The sequence below is a fragment of the Leptonychotes weddellii genome, chromosome 9, assembly GCF_054177405.1.
Source record: "Leptonychotes weddellii isolate Sample4059 chromosome 9, ASM5417740v2, whole genome shotgun sequence".
In the NCBI taxonomy this organism is placed as follows: Eukaryota; Metazoa; Chordata; class Mammalia; order Carnivora; family Phocidae; genus Leptonychotes; species Leptonychotes weddellii.
In genome coordinates, this window is record NC_138377.1 from 76687532 (window position 1) to 76699282 (window position 11751).

General features: G+C 36.4%; 1 protein-coding gene across 2 annotated transcripts in view; it reads left to right on the top strand.

Annotated features, from left to right (window-relative positions):
• Window positions 1–11751, top strand: part of CTDSPL2 (CTD small phosphatase like 2) — a 75948-nt gene that overhangs the window by 631 nt on the left and 63566 nt on the right. The gene's annotated exons all lie outside the window — the stretch shown is intronic.

Sequence of the window (11751 nt, forward strand, 5' to 3'; positions counted from 1 at the left end):
GCTCTTCTCTGGACTTTCCCCTGGGAACAGAAAGGGAGCTCACTTCCCGCCAGCTTCAGCTCCCAGGCTGCGGCCTGTGTTGTGATTTCTGGGGTTAGATTTCACTTTGCTACCCACCCCCACCCCGATCTCACGTTCCTAGTCCCAAACCCTGTGGTCCCTTCGGGTAATTGGGTTAGATCAGCTTTTCTAACCTTGGCCCACCTAATGTTTTCGATATTTCATTCTTTTCTAGTATGGTGCTTTTAGGGGGGCGTTGCTCTTTCTCAGTTTTTATAAACATCTTTTGAGGATCTGGAATTAGAGATTTCATCAAGTTCTGTTTATCTTCTATACTGTTAAAATGTTGAGTTGACATTGTTACTTTTTCGAATCAAGAGTTGTAGTAAAGGACAGCCCATGTGGAAGGCCTGTGGTTTCTGTAGTGGTCAATTAAGGGTGAATCTTATCGGCCGTAGTATTCGACGCTTTCTTTGGGTGTTAAATGACTATATGGATGTTTACTTTTTCATTCTTGACTAGAATTCTGTGGTAAATAATTGCATAAGTAAATCGTGTTTATTTACTTCTCACCCTAGTGGTGGCTCGATGTGTGAATGATGTTAAGCACTTTAGAGTACCTTAGGGAAGCCTAAAGAGATACTGCTCGTAAACTGCCCTAAGATCCTGAAATGAAATGTACTTAGTAAATGTTCCTCCAAGGCAAGGATTTTTCTTTCTAGTGCTAATAAAGTGGTACCATGATTGCCGCCCAATATGGGTATACATATTAGTGACTTAAATGATAGTTGTATCTTAGTAAATTTCAGATTGTAGATTTCTTTATATACAGTTTCCCTATACTTTGCCAAGTTTTAAATTTTAATTTGTTGTCCAACTGTAATCCCTATAAAAACAAGGAAGCCGCTAGTTAGAGCTAGTTTTATTACCCCCCCTTTTTTTTTTTAACATTGCAGACCAGTTGTCCTAAAGAGAAGTAATGAGGAGACTGTTGATGTTTTTCAGAATTTGTTTTTCCATCTCGTTGAATTTGGGGCCTTGGTGGGGTTTTTTTTTCCCCCTTAACTAGTCAAATTAAATTTTTAAAATATGGTTCATGTTACACATCAGTCAATGTTTATAACTCAAAGGTTTTCAGTTCTCTAGGTTCAGTTTAGAAGACTTCACTAATGTTAGGTTATTAGGATTAAATTTCAGTGATAAACAAGAACACACCAACTTCATTATAATTGTCATTTGGTAGATTCCCCCCAAGGTCATAAAGAAAGTCAAGGCAAAAGTAGCTCTTAGGTGAAGCAGTCTTTTAGGATTGAATTGAACCTCATACTTGTCTTTTAGGACCAAAAGAGTAGGGGGTGGGAAGTGGAGGTGAGGGCGTATTGGATACTTGCTGAGCCTATTTGTTTAAAGAACAGGGCCAAATATGTGACTTAAAGGAGTGTAAAATAAATTATTGGACTCTTGTAGGTTTTATCTCTGTTTTAATGACCTTTTTGGGTAGTTTATAAAGCACTGTTTTTAATAAAATTTGGTTTACAGATAGCTGAGTAAGCGTTGTATGTAGATTTTGTCTTCAAGAATTCTCCCGAATTGTTTTAATTCTGTATTCATTCAGTACCTGTGCTCTTTTCATACTCTTCTCAGTATGGGTTGAAAGGTTATAAGAGCTCTAAGTGGTATAGTCCTTAATCTCTGTGGACTTGTAGCTGTATAGAAATTCCAAATAGGATTGTATAGGAAAACTGAATAGGATTGGTATGTTTTATAATATTCTACATAATGTCTCGGATATTTCATTTGAGCATTCTTTTTCCACTGTTAAGAAATTAGGTATTGGGAAAGTTTTTTCTCCCAAATTAATCTAGCTATTCTCATGTTTGAGATTTCTGGTCTAGAGGTTTCTTCACAAGATTATTAGAGAACAAAATCCATACAGTTCTGGTTTTTAAAAAATAACTTGAACCTGTTGTTCAGAAAGATGTACTAGGCTCTAGACTTGTAACTATAGAATTAATTGCAGATTGAATGAAATGGTATTAAATTATCTCAGTCAGAGGACTGTACTTTGGATTAATGCAGTAAAGTGGTTGTTAGAATTTGAAGTAAACAGTCTGTAATTATATTTGTAATTTACCAAGTTGTTGTGAAAAGCATAAAGTAGAAAAGACACTGTAAGTCATAAATATCAAATGTTCTGAGAAGGCCTCATATATGGTGTGCTAAGGTAATTATTCTGGGTAGGTTAAAAAGTTATCTGACCATTTTAGGGGCTCCTCCTTGACCCAATTGGTAGAGCATGCGACTCTTGATCTTGGGCTTGTAAGTTCAAGCCCCACGTTAGAGGTATATAGAGATACTTAAAAAATTTTTTAAATTAAAAAAAAATAACCTGTTTTAACTGGGTTAACTACAGAGGGTCATTTGCTCTACTATGAAAATGAGAAGACTTAACAGATATAGGACTTAGGATAAAACCATACAGTTGTAGTTTTAGTTTTCACTTATTTGACATTTGCCATGAGGCATATATCCAAGCCAGACATATATTCAGTACTGGTTGTATATGACTACATTAATTTTTAGTTTAAACTGTATTAAGTTGTAACTGGATCTACATTACAGTTAGGTAGATTAGGTGGTTGACTGTGTAGTATAATTTGAGAATTGCCAGTGCCAAACTTTGTGTCTCTCCCGTGTGTTACGGAATTCTTTTTAAAATGGTCTATTTAAAATCACAAATTCTCTGGAAGAGAAACTTTAAACTATTACCTTTATTGGCAATATTATTACATATTAGTTTATCAAATAAACTTGCTGATACTACAAACAGGTGAGGGTTCAGAGGCAGTGGAATGTAGAAGTAAGCTTTTATGTACTTACTGATCAGGAGAGGTGTGGCATATAGGGACACTGTCTAGCAGAGAAAGGCATGGTAGGGGTTGAGTTGTAGTGAGAAGCTTGGGTTTTTTGGAGTCCTTTAAGAATCTTGTGAATCTGACAGTAATGAGGGGTGAGACTAAGTGTGGTCTAAAGAAGAATGGTAGAACCGTGAGGACAAATACGGCTTATAGGTTTGGCCAGCCCTTTTGTTTGTTTCCCTCATCTGCAGGTCCCCCAGTTAGTATGGTATTTTTAGAAGAGTGGAGGGAAAAACACTGATATGCCACTGAAAAAAAATAGTGTTGTAAAATTTTTATGTAATGAGTCTTTTAACTTTATTATAAGGTCACAATAGGCCATTTGAGTATATTTTGGATCCCCTGTTTTATGGTATTCATAAACTCTCTTGTATTAATTTAGAGAGATTGTAGGAAAGGAAGTATGTCTAGATTAAACATGAATCATCAGCAGTACTTTGACTTGAGGTTCTAGCAATCAGGTTTTCATAATAGCTATAATAATTTTAGAACAAGGAAATGTGTTTACTGCTTTAAACAAACATAAAGCTGTGCTGTTAGAAGGCACTTGAATACTTAAGAAATAATTGAGATTAATATTTAGTAATAGTTACTTATATAGTTTAGGAAGAATGTTTTTTTCCTTTGGACTAAGTACTTCCATATCAAGAAATTCTTTGGGGGGTGTCTGGGTGACTCAGTTGGTTAAGTGTCTGCCTTGGGCTCAGGTCATGATCCCAGGACCCTGCTCAGCAGGGGGTCTGTTTCTCCCTCTGTGCCTCCCTCTCCTCGGGCTCCCTCTCTCTCAGATAAATAAATAAAATATTTAAAAAAAAAAAAAGGAATTCTTTGGAAAATAAAAAAGCAGAGATGTTGCTAAAAGTAAGTAAGAAGGGGAAGATTAAGACCCTGTTAGCATAATCTGATATTTTAAGTTTCTCATGTTGACCAGTTTAAGTAATCTTTGAGTAGGAATTTTTATGCCTTATTGAAAAAAGAGTATATTATTTTTTTTTAAAGATTTTATTTATTTATTTGAGAGAGAGAGCACACGTATGAGCGGGGTATGGGGAAGGGCAGAGGGAGAAGCAGTTGGGGGCTCAGTCCCAGGACCCTGGGAACATGACCTGAGCCGAAGGCAGATGCTTAACCGACTGAGCCACCCAGGCGCCCTGAGTATATTACTTGTTAAAAATATCCAGAACACATAAGTATCTTTTTAGTTGAGAAAAAACTATGGTTATTTGTTGTAGTAGTAATTGTTTTTTTCCTGGTGTTCCCCAAATATGTATGATTATCTTGTTGCATTGAAAATGATTAACTTCTCACTGACCTTACAAGTACCTGCTTTAGTATATTTTGTTAAATAAGATAATTATACAATCCTTTAATTTTCTGAGGTACTGATAAAAATTATTTGAAAAATATTCACAATCACATTTCAAACAATTACGCACTTTTTCCTTATTGGGAGTATACCTTTTTATTTATTTTTTTTTAGTCATAGCAAACAAAAGGTACTTCTGTTAGAGAATTATGATTATACCTTGTCTTTGACTAGTTTATTTATTTTTAAAGATTTTATTTTTAAGTAATCTGTGCCCCTAACGTGGGACTCGAACTCATGACCCCAAGATCAAGAGTTGCATGCTCTACCGACTGCCAGCCAGGTACCCCTACTAGTGATTTAAATAGAAATTCACTCTGGGTGCCTGGCTACCTCAGCCCATAGAATGTGTGACTATTGATCTTGGGGTTGTGAGTTCAAGTCCCATATCGGGGGTAGAATTTACTTCACCCTTCATAGATCTTGTCTTTAGTTTCTCCCCATCAAAATGACCAGTTTTTATGTGGTAGGTAGTATAAGAATAGTAGGGATTATTTCAGATACTGTAAATGTATTTTGGGCAAAGGCCTTGGTGTTTTACTACATAATTTTAAAGATTTTTAGTTAATAACTATTTTTCTTTTTTGTCAACATCTCATTGGTTCTTAATAAATTAATATTTTCTGCAGGTTTCAGATTTCTGCTAGCTTGAGAGTAGGTTTAATATAAAATTAATTTTCTTTAAATAGAAGTTTTAATCAGAGTATAAATAAGTAGCTATATTTCTCCTCTTGCTCAGTTTTGGTGAGAACTACTTAAATAAAAAGCACTCTTAGGAAAATTCTGCTAAAATTAAGTTCACTTTTTTTATTTTCAAATTTTCGTTGTTAATGTATCTAATAAGTACATTGTAATATGTATATATACAGGTGACCCAGCAAATTAAAAAACAAAAATGTTGGAATATATATATGTCCTAGAAAGGATAGTAATATGATGAAAAATGATAGATTGTAGTGACAAAATTCCTATGTGCTTTTTGAGGAAAAAGAAAAGTTTCTCATGAATATTATGGTACTCAATTCTTAAGAATTCAGAAATTACATTTTTGCTAACACATTGTATTATAAAGTGTTATTGATAGGAATTTCTTTCATACCATGTAGTTGAATGCCCTTTTTACAAGATGTTTAAACTATATTTATTGGAGGTAGTTAAAATTAAAACAATCTCCAAATTACTCTTTTTTTTTTTTTTTAGATTTTATTTATTTATTTGATAGAGAGAGACAGCGAGAGAGGGAACACAAGCAGGGGGAGTGGGAGAGGGAGAAGCAGGCTTCCCGCGGAGCAGGGAGCCCGATGTGGGGCTCGATCCCAAGACCCTGGGATCATGACCTGAGCCGAAAGCAGACACTTAACGAGGGAGCCACCCAGGTGCCCCTCCAAATTACTGTTCTATTAAAGATTAGGTTAAAGAAATAAAAAATGTCCTCAGCGGGACATACTACCTCATGCTATCCATAATATATGTTGATTTTGTCCTAAGGGTATTTCTACTGAGGACATACAAGGTTTTAAGTTGGGGTACTGCTAGTAGTATTTTAAAACATATATCTGTGTTAAAGCATAACACTGTGCCTTAGTATTTTCAGTGATTAACAAACTGAATAATGCCCTCTATTCTCATAGAGTGTTTTAGTCATCACTAATTTAACAATCCACATATTTTGTTTCTCCAGAGGAAAATAATTGATCATGGATTTAGAAAAAGCATTCTTTGTTGTTCTTGTTCATCAAAGCAAACTTTGAGAGGAAAAAAACCTCATAATTTAATCAACCTAACTCAGCAGCTCTTTTTTGTATATTCTCTATATTTTGACAAATGCTTTTGACTATAAGTTTATTATATTTAGTAGTTTCTGAAGAAGCCTATAATGTTAGCCAATAAAAAAAGACAAAATCATATATCAAAAATAGTAAAACCCAAAAAGACCACCTATCTTTATCACACACTTTTTTGGGGAAGGATTTGATGAAAACTCTCCTTGTACTGGAGTTGATGCTTATATAATACCCCTCTACATACTCCTTCTGCTCTAGTTGACTTTTGACTTTTATTAGGTAGTAAGTGGGAGGGACAGAGAAATCTCTTCCTTCTCTGAAGTCATTTAATGAAAGCTTAGGGAAGTAGTGGAGATTAAAGTGGAGAGTTGCAATACCTGAAGCTGTTGATTTCAGATTAGTCAGGCTAGAAATAAACCGTGAAAACAGATGCTGACACTTTTGAAAATGTTATTTGGTATCAATGAAGGCAGTGATTTTTAGCTTTTTCTTTTGTAATATAAATTTTAATATAAATTTTGTAGTGATACCATTTGTAATAGTATAAATTAACAAACCCATGGAAATCTAGAGCTAGAGGAGACCAAAGGGGTCATCTAGTCCAGTAAAGCCTTTGTTTTATTAATGATGAACCATTTTGAAGATTTTTTAACATGTAGTAAATGTTTGTCTTAATTAGGGTGCTGTGGGATGAGTTGTATGTAATAGAAGGATGAAAACAGCTCAGATTAATTAATGACTCATTTCCCATTTTGGCAGCTTTTTTCTTTTGGTAAAATTTACATGTAGTGAAATGCACAGATCTGATGTCCAGTAACAACTTCTGCTGTTGAGGAAATGAAATGCTAGAGTGATTGCATGACTTGATCATTGCCTGATCAGTGTCACAGCTAACTAATGATAGATTCGGGTTGGGTACCTCCCTGTTACCCCTTCAGTATCTCCCTGAGGAGGCTACTCCATAACCTTGCATGCATATATTCTTTATATAGCTAACGTATAATTTGTATATACCTAAATTTTATGGGAAAACCCAGACTTTCCTTTAAAGTTTGATTTCTGATCTTTTTACAGTTTTCTTTATTACCTACTTTTATTTCCCTCTTCTCTGCTTTATTCAGCAAATACTTGTTTAAAGGATATACATCGGTTTAGTCCTAGATAATTTGTTAAGAATCCTTTATATATGCAGTGTGCTCTTTTGTTGCTTTGATAGAAATTTGTGCACTCTAGACCTCAATAGCAAATTATTGAGTTTATGCTTGTAGCATTATTATAATTTTGTTAACACAAGATAATTTGTAACTGTGATTGTTTGCTTCAAATATTGCTTGGAATCAGGGATTTTGTGAAGAGGAAGGAAATCTTATGAGGAAGGAACATTTTTAGTTTTATTTATAGGCCTCTTTTTTGTGAGCAGGAATTGATTGCTGCAGTGAGGATTATTTATGTTTTAGTGACATAGTTTTTTTTCCCTTTCTCTGGTCTCTGAGGAAAATGAGAAAAATTACGGTTCAGTTAAACAAAGATTGAGTTTTCTTTTGTCCCAGGTTACTGGAGTTACAGATAAGACTTTTGCCTTCAAGACTCTTACAGTCTAGTGGAGCTAAAGATATTTAAATTATTTCAGTAGGATTTGTTAAGAGCTTAAGTAGAGATAATCATAGGTTTACCATAGGCTTAGGGATGTGGAGGTGGTTACTTAACTTACAGGGTGCATGTTACTTGGGCTTTCAGTGATGAAGATAAGAATTAGTTTAGTTGAAAGAATGTTTGAGGTAGAGAAAAGCAGAACAGTGTGGACAGGAACTATTATTGGAGCACATAGAGTGGGGCAGCAAATAGCAATGAAAAAAGACTTGGAGTGATAGATTGTGTAGGGTTTTATATATAATGCTGGAGTTTAGTCTTTATTTTGAAGGTAGTTAATAAGAAGGAACAGGCAGATTTGTGGAGTGTGGAGGATGGATTTAAAGGGGACAAGTTGAGAAATGTTTTAGAGGTAAAATCATCAGGATTGGGGGCGCCTGGGTGGCTCAGTCGTTAAGCGTCTGCCTTTGGCTTAGGTCATGATCCCAGAGTCCTGGGATCGAGCCCTGCATCGGGCTCCCTGCTCCGCGGGAAGTCTGCTTCTCCCTCTCCCATTCCCCCTGCTTGTGTTCCCTCTCTCACTGTGTCTCTCTCTGTCAAATAAATAAATAAAATCTTTAAAAAAAAAAAATCGTCAGGATTGGTGATCGACTATAGGGGACAAGAGAGAGGAGGAATGAATAGGATGTTTAGGGTGATTTGTGGTTTGGTTGATTAGGTAGATGGTTGGTAGCGTTATTTGTGATCAAGAATATAGGAGGGGCTCCTGGCTGGCTCAGTTGGTAGAGCATGTGGCTTTTGATCGCGGAGTCATGAGTTTGAGCCCCACATTGGGTGTAGAAATTGCTTAAATAAACTTAAAAAAAAAAAACAGAATAAAGTAGGAAATATATAGTAGGAAGAGCAGGTTTGGGTATGGGGGTGGGATGGGAATGTGGGTGGAAAGTGAGTTCAGTTTTGGGTAAGTTGAATTTAGGTGCCACGTGTTGAGTGTGTTGAGAAGTGTTGAGAAGGCTGTTGGATGTGAGTCTGAAATTTAGAGGGGATAGGGAAACTAGCAGAATTAATTTTGTAATTGGTAGTGAACATTTGGAAGAAGCTTTCTCCCTACCCCCTAAGCCCACACTACTTTTCCAAACCTTTTAGCTGTACTGTAGGTAAATAGAAAGCAAACTTCATTGCCGAGTTTTAGATTGCTGAGCCATCAGCTTTTTCTATTCCTGTAATGAGATCTGGTTTAAATTTGAAAAAAGTGGAAACGTTTTACATTATATACTTTCCCCCCTTGCAGGGTCATGAGTTCTTAGGCTTAACATGTCATTGCCCCCATTGCTATGTTTGTTTTATGATGTAATCTACCTAAATTTTACCATTTTCATTCATTAGTAGTACATTTATTTCCCTAGTGTATTCATTTCCCAATCTTGTTTTATTCTACATTACTGATAATAGAAAAGAGCTTACCTAGTAATGGAGCTCCAGAAAACCTAGAGGATATGTTAAATTCTAACATAAATAGAATTACCAAGATGAAGCAGTATGCGCATGTTCAAAATTCTTCCCTTTATATTTTAAGTTTAAATAATATCAGGTTATTGCACATGTTGTGTATGCAATTTCTGATTGGTACTTGGCCCAATTAATATGTATCATTTAATTTTGTTATCAGGGTAATGCTGACCTCATAAAATGAGGTGGGAAGTGTTTCCTTTTTCTAAAAGAGTTTGTGTCGATTTGGTGTTTTTTGTTTTTGTTTTAAATGTTTGGTAGGATTCTCCAGTGAAGTCATCTGCACCCCTGTGTTGGACACTTTTCCTATAATTTCAATTTATTAAAATAGATATAGGGCTGATCAGGTTACCTATTGTGTGAGCTTTGGTGGTTCATGTTTTTTGAGGAATTTGACCATTTTATCTAAACTGTTGAATATATGGGCATAAAGTTATTTGAAATATTCCATTATTGTTCTTATAATGTCTGTGGGATGTGTACTGATTTTCCCCTTTCCATTCCTGATATTTGTAATTTGTGTCTTTTTTTTTCCTCAGTCTTGCTAGAGGTTTATCAATTTACTGATCTTTTCTAAAAATCAACTTTTGGTTTTTTGAGTTTTCTGTTTTTGTACTCATTGGTTTTTGTTTCTGTTGAATGCTTTGTCTTTTGACAATGGGTTGTATATTTCTTTTTTGTGTGTCTTGCAATATTTTATCAAATGCCAGATATCATGAATAGCACAGTAGGGACTGAGTAGAGACCGGGATTTTTAGTGTAGGGGGTCTGGATGAGTTGAATTTTGGTTTTGTTGTTGCAAAGGATTTTTTTTTTTCTTTGCAAAGAATATTTTAAGTGCACCATTGATTTCATACCTCTCTAGTGTTACTTTGTCCTTTAGCTAGAAACTGAGGCATGAGAATGTGTTTCTCAGTTTTCCTGATTGACTCTCGGTTTTTGGCTTTCCTTGTGCCCTTGTGCCTCTGTGTGGACTGTAGATGCTCCTGATTCTCTTCCAGTGATATATTACAGTTGTGTTAATCTGTGCTTGTTCACCTGGTGGTGGAGTCAGGAATATCTTTGTTGTCCTGGTTCAGTCTCAATATAGGGTAGGCCCTGCGTATCTAGACATCAGGGGTGGGGCTCTGTCAGTGATTGCTCCTCTATGCTAAATTAGGCCTTGCATCTTTTCAGGTCTTGTTTTCAAGCCTTGCCTCAGTGGTAGGAGGTAGCTGAAGGCAGTGGTATTAAGATCCTGGGCCCAGAACTGTTTTCCTGCTCCTCCCATAGTGGTAGAAGGGTTTTTCTTTGACTCTACGGTCATTTTAATGATGTCTTCACTTACGCCCTGAAGGTGACTGGACTTGCTGCCCCTCCCCCAGCTTTAAAATTTTCTTTCCTTAGGGGAGAAGGATCTGGTTAGGGCTTTGATATTTTTTCCCTGGTAGAAGCTGCTCTTCTCTTCAGCCCTGCACTACAGAAGATTCTTTCTAGTCACATGTTCCCATATTGGGAGCACCTGGTGGAGGTCTGTGGCAAAAATACTGCAAATATAGAGTCCCATGGGGTCTAGGGCTCCCAGGAGTACTACTCTGTATGACAGCCCACTTTGCCTTAAGGCATTTATTAACAATTAGACGAATTCTTTTTACCTGCTTTTATGGCACTGCTGTCTTTCCCCTTGTTCTGCTGCAGGTGAGCCAGCGCTTACATCCTTGTCTTTTCTTGAATATTTATTTGGTTGTCCTATGACCTCAGCTCTCTGATGGGTTCAAGAAAAGTTTGATTTTGCAGTTTATACAGTTTTTAAATTGTTGTTAAGCTGGTAGCAGCATTTTTTCCCCCAACTTCTTGTTGTGTAGGCAGACCCCAGTTAATGTATAAAAATGGATCTTTAGGCAAAATTCCACAATTAGAGGAGGTTTTCTGTCTGTTCTAGAGCTGTAGTTTGTAATTCCATGAATTCTTTGTGCTCAGGTTGCTTGGGATAAACTCCCTCTACCTTTTCCATGGTTTAGTCCCTGTTGGGGCCTGACATTTTGGCGTCCGGTGCCACAAGGACCGCCCGATGATGGTACGCTGTGACCACCAGCAAGGGTGGAAGGTGGAGGTGCCGGGATGGAACATAGCAGCGGGAAGAGCAAATTTTTTCCTCTTCCCTAAACATTGCAGTTACTCCCAAACTACCTTATGGTCAGCCCCTCCTTTACAATTTTTGTTATCATTCCCCCAAACCCATCTTTCTCCCAACCCTACTTATCCTTCCATTCCATTTCCTGTTATGAAAGGCCCAGAAAAACCAGGTAATACTAAAATTTTTGATCCCAAACTTAGATGAAATATTTCTGTATTTTGTATATCTGACGATCCAGCATTTTTTGGTCTATGGGTTATTTTGTCAGTTCTTATAAGTAGTAAATATATAAACAGAATATGAGGGCAGATTTTACTTAGTCCCCTTTTCTGTACTTTTTTTCCCCTTTTCTGTACTTCTGTTCTTCCCCTTTTTAGTGTAGTTTGTTAAAAAATAAAAAGAAGGGGGGCGCCTGGGTGGCTCAGTCGTTAAGCGTCTGCCTTCGGCTCAGGTCATGATCCCAGGGTC